This window comes from Heterocephalus glaber, unplaced genomic scaffold (genome assembly GCF_053883595.1).
Source record: "Heterocephalus glaber isolate CG9 unplaced genomic scaffold, H.glaber_assembly_v1.0 deba00001688, whole genome shotgun sequence".
Lineage (NCBI taxonomy): Eukaryota > Metazoa > Chordata > Mammalia > Rodentia > Bathyergidae > Heterocephalus > Heterocephalus glaber.
This window is the reverse complement of record NW_028258413.1, coordinates 5,255,488-5,270,129: the sequence shown is the minus strand read 5'-3', so window position 1 is coordinate 5,270,129 and position 14,642 is coordinate 5,255,488. Positions and strand designations below refer to the sequence as shown.

Here is a 14,642-nt window from a genome sequence, read left to right as displayed (position 1 = left end):
CAAGGAGGGAAAAAGAACTTGACATACAGATAAGTGAGGCATATAGGACTCCAGCTAGCCTTAATCAAAAAAAATCTACACATAGGCATATAATAGTTAGGATTCCAGAAATCCAACAGAAGAACAAAATTCTACAAGCAGTGAGAGAAAAGAAATCACATACAAAGGAAAGCCCATCAGAATCACAGCACACTTCTCAATGCAAACCCTCAAGGCAAGAAGAGCTTGGAGTGATGTATTTCAAGCCCTAAAGGAAAACAGCCTCCAACCCAGATTGATGTACCCTGCAAAACTATCTTTCAAAATTGATGGAGAAATAAGATACTTTCATGATAAAGAGCACCTCAGGAACTTCATGAATACCAAACTGGCACTCCAAAAAATTTTTAGACAATACCCTAGGAAAAGACAATGAGGATCAAAACCCCAGGAAGCCCAGCAGAATGAATCCATTGGGCGTGACAAATTAAACGCAAACAGGGAGAATCCAACAAAAAGACAAAGTCATGACAAGGCTTTTAAAACTTTTGACTTCATCTCCCTAATGAGTGTATAATTCAATCTTATTATTGTACTGATTAATATTTTTCTGATTCTATAATTGCACACCATTCCTTGAGCTATACTGGCTATTTATCATCATCTTATGTCTACATTTTAATTGGGTTGTCTATTAATGAGCTGTAAGAGTTCTTTATATATTCTGGTCATAGGCCATATGCATTGTAAATATGGTCTGTTTAAGAACTACTTTTCATTTTAATGACATCATTTAAAGTTCTAAATTTTGATGGAATCTCATTTATCAATTATTTTTTCTTTTATACATCATGTTTTTTGTATCCTAGGTAGTTCTTGCTTACCCTGAATTCATAAATATTTTCCCTTATAATTTCTTCTTAAAGTTTTATACTTTTAGGCTTTCTTATTTAGGTTCATAGATGCCTTCAAGTTATTTTCACGTATGGAAAAAAAGGGCTGAGGTTAATTTTTTATATATGGATACCAGGTGTTCTAGTGCCGTTTGCTGATGCTGAAGACACTATCTCTTCCTCGCCTCTTGAATCAAGTTTATATTCTATAAAATGCTAATGTTAAATAATCTTTCAAAACTCAGTGGACCATATATGTGTGGTTCTATTTCTAGATTCTCTGTTTTATTCCAATGATCTATATGTCTTTCCTTACACCAACACTGCCTTGATTACTGTAGCTTTAGAAGAAGTCTTAAAATTGGCTGCTAAACGTCCTCCAACACTGTTGTTTTTGTTTTTGGCTTTTCTGGGTCCTTTGTACTCCTACATAACTTTTCAATTTCAATATCCAGTTCTTCATTTATAGCAAGTATACACAGACCTGAATTTTTAGATATACCTTGTGTTTTCTAATCCTGCTAAATTCAAGTACAAGTTCTAGGGGCTCCTAGAGATTTCTTAGTATTTTCTCTGTAGATGATCATTTCATCTACATACAAAGATTTTGCTTCTACCTTGCCAATCCTATCCTAGTTGCATCATTTTATTGCCAGACTATTTTGCTTTAGACCTATGTTTCAAAGTCTAATGGACAGATGAAGAGTAGGCATATATGCCCTTGGTCCCCACTTTAGGGAGAAAGCATTGTATCGTCTCCATTCATAGAAGGAGTTTTTGTTGGAAGTATGGAGTACATGTCTTTGATCTGTTGAGAAGGTTCTGTTCTACTTCTAGCCTCCTGATAGCTTTTACCATGAACAGCTGTAGAATTTAGTCCAAAACTCTTTCTCCAACTAGTGACAGGATCATATGGCTTTCTCCTTTCCTCTGTTAAAATGATTACTTTTGGGGGTGGATCTTCCAATGCTGAACCAACACTGCCATCCCTATGACAAAACCACTTTCTACATACTGCCAGATCTGACTTCTAAGAGTTTGTTAAACAAATTCCTATCTATGTTCATACTTTTTTCTAATATCTTTATCCAGTTTTAGGATTAGCACAATGTTGAGTTCCTAAAATGAGGGGAAAAGTGTTCCTTCTTTTTTCTGCTTTAAATGTTTGATAAAATTTATCAGTTAAAATGTTTATGAGCCTGCTGTTGTCATATAGGTAGTTTTCCAAGCTAGGAATATACTTTAATAGGTGCTATTCAAATTTTATATTTCCTCCAGAGTTAGTTTCATTAATTTGTCTTCTAAGTTACTTCTTAGAAGTTGTCAAATTTATTTCAAAAAAGATTTTTGTAATATGCTTTCTATATCCTTTTAAATTCTATAAAATCTGTGGTAATGTCTCCTAGATCTTAATATTGTAATTTTAAAAATGTATAACTGATATTGTGTAACAGGAAGAAAAGGTCTAAAAGAACAGGGGAATTGGGAGGGGTAGGAGAAGGGAAAAAAGGGAAAGGAAAAAATATGAGAAGAGGAAAAAAATGGAAACAAGGTCTTTACAAATAGGGAAGGGTGGAGGGGGTAAAGGGAGGGCAAGGGAAGGGGAAAAAAAAAATAAGAACCAAGAGACTCATGTAATGGTACAAGATCCCAATGATGAATGTAACTGTATTTTATACCTAAAATGTACCAATAAAGTTAATGGGGAAAAATAAAAAAATGAAAGAAAGAGAACTCACGGAAGACTATGATAAATTACGAATGTATGCTATAGTATCTACTGTAATAACTAAAATAAAACAATAGCTGAAAAGTGAAAAAAACCAAGGCAGGGGACTCTGAGACTCTTGCCTCTTGTTAGTCTGATTTCAAGTATTTACTTAATTGTATTCCTTTTATGTTGACACCTTATCATTTAAAAGTTGGTGTCTTTTTCTTCAATGATTTCCCAATATGAACATTATACTAATTAATGTCATTACTACCCCCCCCTTGGTCTTTTATATAGACAATGTCACAAAATAAATTCCGAAGTTTCCCTTTGAAGATAATGTAACTCCTAACGAACAGATCTTCTTGGTTAATTTACTGAGATATCTCACTCACTCAAAGAAACAATTTACTAAAAGGCAAAACAATAGATGAAATAATTTGGTAACAGCTGACCATTGAGGTTACACGTAGATTTTCTTAACAGAAAGTTCTCATGGGTGAAAATAATTTCTAACATAGATGTTATTTATCATTCTCAGATTATTCTATTAAAAGTAGTCTTTCAAAGGTATATAATTTTTCAATTCAATGGTAAAGTTAGAAAATGCAGGTATTTTAGCTTCTCTTTCCAATGTGCTAAAATACATGAATAATTCTTCATAAACACGTAGTGCTCTTCATCCTTTCCAAAATGACTCCATATATTTAAATCAAATTACAGAAGAAATACTATCTTCCTGCACTGATAACTTAAGTCAAATAATTGCAAACTGGCTGCCCATTGGTCAACTTCGGCTCATTACTGTACTTGTGTTGTTTGCATTACGTTTTAAACTTTTTAATTATTCCACAGCATTCAGACATTTAGAGATTTTACACAGGAATCCAGACTGAGTTCTTTGCAAAATTTAAAATACATGGTAAAGCCAGGGCACATGTTCCCATGACAACAGGAGCTGAGTACTGGCTGGCCCCTTTCAAGGAGGAAATTCGCATTCCAGTATAACTCAGCTGTAGCTCAGCACACCTCACTCAATCAAATTACCTGCCTGGGCTCATGAGTTTATCACCCCAGTGCCACACTTTCCTGTTGCAGACCCACTCTCCTCTTCCTCACCCTCGTACTTACTCCCCTGCTAAACCTGGCACAGTGCAGCTAATACTTGAGTGAATTTCTCAGTTAAGGAGGTATTTGACTACAATACGTGTCCCTAGCAAAATTCACATGCCAGCATTTTACATCAACATTCTTAAGTTCTCTGACTATTCTTCTTGCATATGAGCACAGAAGTGGCTCCTTCTCCACAATAAAATTTTCACTTTAATAATCACAGTTTACCTTACTCTTGGATTATTATTCTGGAAAACAGAAAATACATTTTGAATTTAAACTTTATTGAAGTTTTTTTTTAAAACAAGCTGCTTGAGCAGCTCAAAAGTTTCTCTCTTCAATAAATGCAGATGTTAAATATGCTTCTAATTGTTGAGAGAATTAAAATTGCTATCACTTCACTTCTTTTTAGAAATTGAAGTATAATTAATAATATGAAACGTATATTTCAGTGAACAAGGAAGACTTTAGTACTTACCTATATTAAGAACGTGGTAGCTGGGCTGGGGATGTAAACTCCCTGGCAGAGCACTTTCCGAACATGTGGGAGGGCCCGGTTCGTCTGGCCCTGACCACAGGGTGAGAAAAGAAACACGGCACGCAGGTAGAATTTAAAGACGCCCTCCCAAGACTCCCGTTACCTGGTTATGAAATGAACTAAGTACTGCTGTGGGGGATTTAGCAGATGAAACTAATGTTGCTAATTACCTAGCTTTGAACTCGTGAGATTATTCTGAGTTAGCCCGGTGGGCCTAATGTAATCACACGAGCCCTTAAGCATACAGCAGAAGAGCAGGCAGGAGTCAGAGAAAGAGGCAGAAGAAAAGGCTGCACAGGTGGGAGCGGCAATGGCAAACTTTTCAGTTTTCAATGGTACAAACAGCTCGCTGCAGCACACTTGCCATAGGTTCACCACCACAGGGTTAGAGGTTTGAAGCTTGGAAAGAGTCTGAACTGCTGCTAACTTTGAAAATGGAGAAATGGGGTCACAAGTCCAGAAGTAGCTCGCTGCAGCACACTTGCCATAGGTTCACCACTACAGGGTTAGAGGTTTGAAGCTTGGAAAGAGTCTGAACTGCTGCTAACTTTGAAAATGGAGAAATGGGGTCACAAGTCCAGAAGTACCTCTAGAAACAACTTCTGAATACTGCCAGCAAGAAAATGGGCAGATCAGTCCTTCCACTACATGGGTTTACACAAAGCAGCCGAGCACGCCTGGAAATGGATGCCCTGCCTCCAGAGGGAATAGGGCCCCGTCATCACCCTGATTTCAACCTTGTTAAACCTGAAGCACAGAAACCAGCCCATCATCTTCTGCCTCAGAGAACCACTGAGATAAGAACTCTGTTTTTATGCTGTTAAATTTTGGCAATGTTATAGCAGCAATATAAAACTAATATGAAGGATAAGTGAATTTTAAAAAAGGCTTCACTCAAACTTCAACTGAAGAAGACTGGCAGCCATTTGTTTAAAAAGTCTTAAGATATATACTGGAAGTAGCTATAAACCTACTTTAATACTGGCTCAAAAAGAACTTAGTTCTCAAACACTCCACACTCCCGAAAAGCATATTTCCCTGACTACAGCTTGGTAAGCCTGGAAACTGTGCTCTTGGAATGTTCTAACTGCCAACTGTTTTACCAACATGAGGCCTTGAACCACCCTATGGCAGCTTGTCTAGATAGTTTGTGTAGTGTAATTTATATCGAACACCTGCTTTCTTTCAGGAGGCTGGAGCTTTAGTAACTGCAGTCGGTCACAAAGTACTTTGTGCCTACATGACCAACCCCCAGTAAAACTCTCACCTAGGCTTGGGTGAGCGAGCCTCCCTAAGTGACAACACTTTACCCCGATGGCACAATTAGTGGCTGTAGGAACTAAGTCCTTGGCAAGGACAGTAGAAAGCTATGGTTTCCTCCATACTCTGCCCCATAAGCCTTTTCTCTCTGCAGGTTTTGCTATATACCAGTGATGGTGAACTTTTTGAACTTTCAGTGATACAGCCCACTGCAGCACGTGTGCCATAGTTTTACCACCACTGCATACTATTGCATAATACACCATAACCATGAGGACAATGACTTCTGAGTCCCATGAGTACTTCCAGTATACAGGTATAGCTAAAGCTGAGAGGGCTGTTGGGAACCTCTAGCACAGGACAACCCCCACTACCTTAGCCACAGTAAGTTACTAACACACAAGAGAATATGAATTATCACTTTTGCTTATAAATCTAAAAAGTTTTCTCAAATCTTCCCTAACCAAACTGGATAGGTAGAACTCTAAAATGGTTCCCAGGATCTCTGTTCCATGATGTACGAACCTTGCATAATCCTAAGAATGGGAACAGATGGAGTCTACTCTGATTGAGTGACGTTATACAGTCAACCTTAAGAGTAAGGGTCATGTGAGTCAGACTTTCTTACAGGAGCCTTTGCAATCTGGACCTGGAGGTCAAGACAGGAAATAAGAGTCAATGCATAAGTCATACACGATTCTCCTTCGCTGGCTTGAAGGTGGAGAGACAGACAACAAAGAATATGGATGGCCAATAGGAGCTGAGAGCAGCCCTAGAGTAATAGTAGTCAAGGAATAGGGACCACACTCATATAGATGCAAGGAACTGAGTTCTGCCAGTGCCCTGAAAGATCTTAGCAGTGGATTCTTCCCCACAGCCATGAGAAAGAAAATTGAGAATTTGTTTCATCTAACTGTGAATGCCATTTTAATAATAAAATAAAAATTACCAAGATCCTATTTGGTCATACTTTCACTCAAACTCATTTTTTGTAAAATAAAATTATGGTACACAATTAAAGGAAAGATAACAGGAAAAAACTAAACTCAATTGTGTGACTACATGACTAAACTAAAAATATAATTCACTTAATAGTTCATTTATCAGGACATTTACTGCCTGTAAACTCCTGTGGTAACTTCAAGTGACAGAAAAATGAGTGAATTATAATATGTGCATCAGACAGGTTATTAGAGAAGATAAACCATTTCTTCCTTAAATCTGTAATCACCAGCAAACAATTATAAACTAAAGGTTCCTTTCTGGTAGTGAAATAAAATGTAACAAAATCAGGAGCAAAAGATAATTTTTGCTTTGGTTGAGAGGATGGATACAAAGGAAGGCAGAAGAGTGTTTAACTAGAGGAAGTGCTAGACATTGTGCTAAAGAGTGGACGTAACACTGTTAAGACAAAAAGACCCAGCTCAGTTTTCATGCTGTATTTTAATTCTCTGGCACTCAAGTATATTTTGGTAACAGGTAACCTACTTGTACAATTTAGACACTATTTGGAAATAATTTAGAGTTAGATTGAAGTCAGATCCTAAGCTCATAAATGCTTTTTCTTCAGGAAAAAAATGATTTTTCCCCAAATGTTTTTTGAGCAGAGAACGGACTGATCTTTAAGAATCTTAATATAGCAGAGGAAGTAGGAGTGAATGGAGTATGAAAAGATGAAAATCAAGAAGGCTAGCTACAAGACTGTTGCCACACAACAGCCAAGCTGTTTGGTAGTAAAGATGTGAGAAACAGCAGCACGGTTGTTATTAACAGTACTTGACAACTAATAGTTCTAGGTTCAAGATTGGCATAAAGCCAAAGACTGCACAACATTCCAAGCCTGAGTGAAGAACATCTTTTGGTATTATTTTCCTTCTTAAAGAAAAGAGGTAAAATAGGGAGAAAAATATACATCAGTTATATAAATACCTAATTTATATGACTGCATTGTAATAATGTCAAATGTGTTTGCCTTGAGCACACACAAAAAATGTCGAAGTCTAAATTTCCACCACCAGCTATTATTTTAAAATAAGGATATCCACTACCAATTTCTGATAGGCATCAGAAATTACCTGTGGCTAGCCAGGTGTGGGGGTGTATGCTTGTAGTTCCAGCACTCTGAGAGGCTGAGGCAAGAGGACTGCAAGTTTGAGCCCAGCCTGAGCAACTTAGCAACTTGGTGAGATCTTATCTAAAAAAAAAAAAATGTAAAAGGGGCTGAGGAGGTGGCTCAGTGCAGACTCTGGGTTCAATCCCTAGTACAGGGAAAAAAAATACCTGTGATTCATTATCCTACTCTGGATGACATTCCAGAATGTGTCCAAATTCTATGGAGTATCTCATTCAGTGAGTAAAAAGTGTTTTAATGGGGGCAAATAAAACTTACTCATCCGAGCACGTCAAATCATGTTTTCCATCAAGCCAGTAAACAGCTGCAGGCCCTGCCTGCTTCCCATCAGAGTGTCCATATATAACCTCTGGAATGCTGTTGGTATTCGGGTAAACTTTCAAAACCTTAACCCCAGAAACATGTGACGAATATTTTATGAGAGAAGCATGCCTTTACTGCCCACCCTTCCTTCCGCTGCAAATTTAAGGCCAATGTAGAAAGTCTACTGCAAGTGCAAAACGGATGAAATTCTGTTACGAGTTACATTTGTCGTTACTTTTAGATTTAGCAAAAGTACATACTCTGAATATGTAATACTAACACAAAAGGGAACAACTTTACAATGCACCTAGAATTAAAAGGCAAACCATTTCCTCGAGCTTTAATAGAAGCGATGAAGGAGCATCTCTTTTAACATTCCCTGGCAAATACTCCAGAGAACAGTTGAGATCCAAATTTCTCCACTTTTCAGCCTTTTGAATCTAGTTTTACAGTAGTAATTAATAGATTCACAGGCAACAAACATGAGATGACTTCAAAGAAGTCTTCCAAATGCTGTACTTTTTTCTTGAAAGTTACTGGCTATGGGCACATAATTCCATGCCTCTGTGTTTCCAACTATGGATTTTGATCATTTTACTGCAACTGGAGAAAAATGTTGGCAAGATTGGACCCTGGGGCACAGGTAACATAAAAAGCCACTGGAAAGAGGTGTTTTCTCTACAAATCAATTCCTTGTATTGTATCTTGAATGGACTCTAAAGAGATGCTGAGCACTTTTCTCCTTCAAAAGAGGTTAGCAAACTATGCACAAACAACATTGTGGTGTAACAGACTAACAACACAGTAACACCTGCAGCTCATAGCAAAAATTTATTTTTTGCTTGGATAACAAAAACTCTCAAAAGGGTTTCATGGCCATGAAAGCTAGACAGAGAATGCTTGATCTTCTAGTGATGTCTGAAACTTCAAGACAATTGAAGTCATAATCTATTAGTAAAGTGAGTTAATACTCTGGTGTTCTAGTATCACATTTCTTAGTTTAATATTAAATCTGTCAGACAAAAAAAGTCCATGAACTGACCCAAGACACATTTCTAAGTTTCTAGTTTTCATTCTCCTATTCTCTATCCCACCAGTTTTAAGAGATTTAAAGTTTTCTTCAAACTATAAATCAAGTAAGCTATATGCTTGGATCCCGTAGTTATCTGCAGAAATGTTAACTATCAGACAACTTGCAGCCTTTTTTGCCAAATTAGAAACAAATGAAAAAGTAAAACTCATGAGTCTCAAACTACAGCCCCACTTAAATAGATTTCCTATTTACATCTGCTTTTCTTACAGGTGCAGCATGCTTACTTAAGGCAGCAGAGGAAAGAATTAATTTATAAGTCTTAAGAACATCTTCCCACCTTCTATAAACAGCTTATGGAACTAATTAAAATTGCAGCACATCAACTCTGCACATGAAACATGTTCTGCTATTGGAGACTAATGCAATTCAAATATGTGGAAAAGTCAAATAGTTTTCAACCAAACTCATTTAGATGGATAGATCAGATAACAACCTGGAACTGAACCTGACAGGATCACTTCTACTCCAAGACAGTAAGCACCGAAGGTTATAGTCCAAAATGTATATGGAAAACTCTGAATTTTAGTCTATTACCAGAACGATTAAAAACGTACCTTGCACAAATGTTTAAATTCATTTCGCTTGCAGAAATTAAAAAGACCTGTAAAGCCCAATATGTTCTGCTTAAAGTCAATAAAAAATGACTGTTATGAAATGAACACCCGCCACCTGCCTCATAAGCACAAGGTTCTGAGTTCAATTCCCGTTAGCAAAAAAAAAAAAAGAAAGAAAATAAAAATAAAACAAAATGAACACAGCATGATAGACTAGCTGAATTCTGCATTCCATCTTATTTACATTCATATGCATACTCAAAGTGTGTGCTTCCATCTACAGCATTTCACTCTTCTGACACCAGACACTAAGGCACTGAAGAAAGGTGGTTTCTTATACTGTAGAAACTACTGATGTTCACTGCTATGAGTCGTCATCTCTAAAACAAGGATAAAATGAGACCAGCATGAGAGCTAACACTTTTCATTAGCTAATGGATATAATTTCATTGGCAAAGCTATGTCAACCGTACCCTTATTTAGTAAACTGGAAAGCTTAAAAGAAGTAAAAAGGAAGGAAAAGGGTGGAGTTGAAATGAAATGCTGGAGATGGAAATTTGTTTTCTGAGTCACCAACTTCCCCTTTTCGCTTCAGTTCTTTTAGTAAGAGAGGAAGGACACTTGGGTGGAAAGAGATGTGGAAATCAGAGGGAACATTCTACCAGCATGGCCTTCCTCCCTACCACAGCACTTTGTAATGGCTTACGGAGTCCTCTGGAACTTACACACAAGACCACGGCCAACATGCACTTCGGGATGCAGCTGAGTTCTTACCATGGCACAGCTATGCCCATGAAGACCCTATCCCACCCTGGTACTTATGAATATTCCCTTAACACTTCACCCTGTCTTTGTAGTACAAACTCCTTCCCTTCTCCAGTTCCAAATATTCTAAATACTGAATAATTTCAAGAACTTCAGTTTTTCTTTTTGGTTGATATTAATGCTGTTTTAGCATTTCCCTTATATTAACAGTCCTCAGACAATCTCTATGAGTCATGTGTTAGCCAGCCTCAAGATGGTCCGAGACGACTCCTGACTCCCAAAATTGATATTGTGGAGTCATCGTCCCCACCCACAGTGAACCGAGCTACCAGCTGACCTGTGCAACCACAGGGTGTTGTGGAAATGGCAGTATGGTTTTTGAGGGTAGGCCACAAAAGGCACTGCAGAGTCTACCTTGCTGTCTTTACTTTCTTACGATTGCTCACTTTGTGAGAATACTCAGGCAGCCTGTGGTTCAACAGAAGGAAGGACCAAAGCTTCTTTTCAAAAACTTGCACCATCTTTTGAGTGAACTGTCTTAGGGACAGACACTCTCCCCGCCCCAGTCAAACTTTCAGAAGACTGCAGTCCCAGCCTGTACCTTGACTGCAACCTTATAGCTTACAAGGTTAGTTCCTAAACTAGAACCATTCCTGAATTTCTGACCCAGAGAAATTATACGAGGTAATGCTAAACCACTAGAGATGCGGATAGGGGATAGTGGGGTTAGCAATAATGAATTCATACTGTCTTTTGTAAAAAACAGAAATGCAAGGAAGTAAGCCCCTGGACTGAATACCTTCATTAACAATGTAGTAATATTTCTTTACGAGACATTCAAAAGCCACGCCAAGTAAATAATTCAGCATTTTTTTTTAAACTGAGGTATAATTGACTTAGGTGAAATGTGTATATTTCAGTGAGTTTTGACAAAAGCATGTATCACATAAATAACACCTGATTAAGATGTGAGAAATTTCCATCATCTCAAAAGTACCCTGGCAAGACCTTTCTGAATTAGTTCTGACATTCTTCCCTTCTACCAACCAGAAACAAGGCCTGTTTTTCTGTCATCACAGATAAATAGTGATTGCTCTGGAATGTCATATAAATGGAAGAATGTAATCCTTTATGTCTGGATTGTTTGTTCAGCATAATAGTTTCAAAGTTCATCTACAGTTCCCTCCTTTATGATATTGACATCTCATGAACGGACATTTGCATTCATACCATTGGAGCTACATGGAATGATGTTTCTGGGAACATTCTCTTGCAAATCTTTTTGTGGACATATTTTTTGTTGTTGTTCTCTTAAATACCTAGGCAGGGCTGGGACTAAAGTGAGGCAAATAAGATCCTAGGGTACATAATTTAAGAGGGCTGTGTCTAGGAGTGGAATCAATTACGAGGTCATGAAAGGGATGTTTCTACCTAATTTTAGCCTTTTAAATCATAGTACAGTAAAGTGCCCGACTTAGAAATGAGTTCCACTCCGGGAAAACATTTGTAAGTCGGATTCATTTGTAATCTGACAAAGTGAGTCTGATACAGTACACCTGTGAATCTTATACAGCATACCTATGACAGTATGCAATTCAAATGTTCATAAGTCGGAGACTTACTGTACTGAAGTTTTGAGCTTAGATTTGCCATACATTCTTTAGTCAAGGAATCTACCCTTTAAATAAAAATAGTACTTTCATATATTAGTATAAGAAAACATGAAAAAACTTATAAGGACAACTGATCAATATTAGCTGGTGTAATGAATATGAGACAAGATATTAAGCTGAAAGCAATGTGCTCTAAAGTGAGTCATATATTAAGTAAAATTCCTTGTTTTACAGATCTGAAAAATTAAGAGGCTTAGACATGGCTGTCTACTTAGCAGCTTTTATATCATACATAATACATTGTAAATCTTTATACAAATTTAACCCAGGCTTAGCTACAATATTACTTTCTTAAAGATGTAGCTACAATTAGTTTTAAATCTGAATGTCAACTAACTTCTCAGAAAATTCTTTTTAGGATAAGTGGCCTATCAATCACAGCATAAATATGAACTAGTGACCATAAATAATATTGTATATTCTTTTAAAAAAATCAAAGATTGGTGACATTACAAAAACTGTAACTATGAAAGCATAGTCACTAAATAAGGTTAAGCTGCATTCTAACACATAGAAAAGTCACTTCAATACCTAGAGTAGACTTTCTAAAGAAGGTGGTGCGTCTCTAGGCCATCCTTTGCTCACAGACACCCGTGCCGTACTGAGTGAAGAGGAACTGACTTTGGCCACATATAAAACCTATAATATGATGGCTAGAAGCAACAAATCTCTCTGCATTTTCTTAACACAGAGCAGCATCCAGCCTGGGGGCCACAGGTCAGATACACCACTGCACATGTGTCATTTGCTTTGTTCAATCCAGAGGCCACTCAAAACCAAGTCATTTAAAGCATGAAACAAGTTCTTCTGGGCTTTTTTTTTTGTTTGCGGGCATCGAACTCAGGACCTTGCACTTGCAAGGCAGGCGCGGTGCCACTGAGCTACATCCCCAGCCCTTCTGGGGTTTTTGTTGTTGTACTCTGAATTGAATCCAGGGCCTTCTCATTGAGCTACATCCCCACTGCCTTTTTATGTTTTATCTTTGAGAGAGGGTCCTGCTATGTCACAGTCTCAGTCACTTTTCTCATCACTGAGATAAAGTGCTTGACAACTGCAACTTAAAGGAGAAGCGGTTTGGCTGCTCGTGTTTTCTAGTGGATTCAGTCTGTGGTGGGCCAGCTCCAAGGCAGGAAGGGCACAGTGGAAGGGTCTGTGGAGGACAGCTGAGGGCGGGAAGCACAGTCACAGGAGGCTGTCGCTGGGAGGGAGGCCACATCCTCAGCAACCTATGTCTTGGGACCAGGTCCCACCTATTAACTACACGTCCAGCTATAAGCCCCATAATCCAATCACCTGTCAGAAACTCCACCTATGAGCACATGAAGCTTTGGGAGGACATCTAGATATAAACGATAAGAGTCACTAAGTTGCCCAAGTTGGGCTTGAACTTGCAATCTTTCTGTCTGAGCCTCCCAGAGTGCTGAGATTACCAGCATACACCACCACATCCAGCTACCAAGAAAGTTCGTTCATTCAATTTACTTGTTTACCTTCTACAAAAGTATTACCATTTAGTAAGATATAAATCCCCCCTCCGGAAGTTATTTTTTAAATTTAACTTAAGTTAATTTTCATTTTTGAGACAGGGTCTCACTAGTTCAGGCTGGCCTTGAAATCATTATGTAGCCCAGGCTGGTCTCAAACTTGGGGTGATCCTCCTGCCTCAGGCTTGTGAGTGCTGGGAATATAGGCATGCACCCACACACCTGGCATTCCCCTTGGAAAAAGTCTATTTTTATTCAGAATATTGTGGTGAAGGCAAAGTGTTATCAATGAGGGTAAGATTATTTTTAAAAACTAGGACAGTTACCCTAGTTTCTCATCTACCTCTCCCTCACCCTCAATTTATTTTTGTGTCTGAAACAAAAATCAGAGTGGCTTGATTGTTCAGTGACTCATCCAGCTGCAGGTTTTTCCTAACAGTCTTCTGTCCAAGTCAAGCCTTTAAACATTCCCTAGCATTTACAAGGGTATTCAGGATGTTGCCCAAAACCCTGAAAGGTGGCCTCACCCCTGAATCCAAATGCCTTAAACACTCATATAAATGCCAGGTCCTGACCCTCACAGCATACATGCCTAGGGAGAACACCATCTTTTCTTGCTGTAAGTCTGCAGAATAAGTTGCAGCATTCTGTGAGTTCTCCTAATAACTGTTTTGGACTGATCATCCTGGCTTTTAGTGCATCTTCCTTTGGAATTCAAACTGGCCCATCCTTGGGATAGTCTGGGTACTCTCTTATGGTCCTTCCCTTCCACCACATTGCCGAAACTCCAGCCATAGGTATAGAAAGATAGAGAGATGATTACAATGCCTTAAAGACTCATGGCAAGATAATGTCAGAAAGTCTATGAAATAGCTTATTTTATAATGTGCTTATAATAAAAGTCTAGACTACAGTCTTCTTACCAAGAGATAGAAAGTAAATTAAGTCATTGAAACACCTGAATTCAAACTGCATCATTAAAATGTCCTGCTCAACACAGTTCATCGTATCCCTAGGAATATCAGCATCCTTTGACTAGCTACCATGCAGTTCCTTTCCTCAAGATAAACTTTCTCTCATGAAGTGAAATGCTTAACACTAGAAGATTTCAATCTTTCATATACCTATGTTCTTTTGAGGAGGTT

At 38.0% G+C, this 14,642-nt stretch overlaps 1 protein-coding gene across 9 annotated transcripts in view; it reads right to left on the bottom strand.

Moving 5' to 3' along the window:
- Positions 1-14,642, bottom strand: part of Tbck (TBC1 domain containing kinase) — a 221,309-nt gene that overhangs the window by 189,492 nt on the left and 17,175 nt on the right. The window contains exon 1 of one of the 9 annotated variants that reach the window (XM_021245452.2): positions 4,175-9,245. The exons of the other annotated variants lie outside the window; for them this stretch is intronic. The gene's annotated coding sequence lies outside the window, so the exon portion shown is untranslated. Of the gene's footprint in view, positions 1-4,174; positions 9,246-14,642 lie in introns of those variants that run through there. 9 annotated transcript variants of the gene reach the window in all.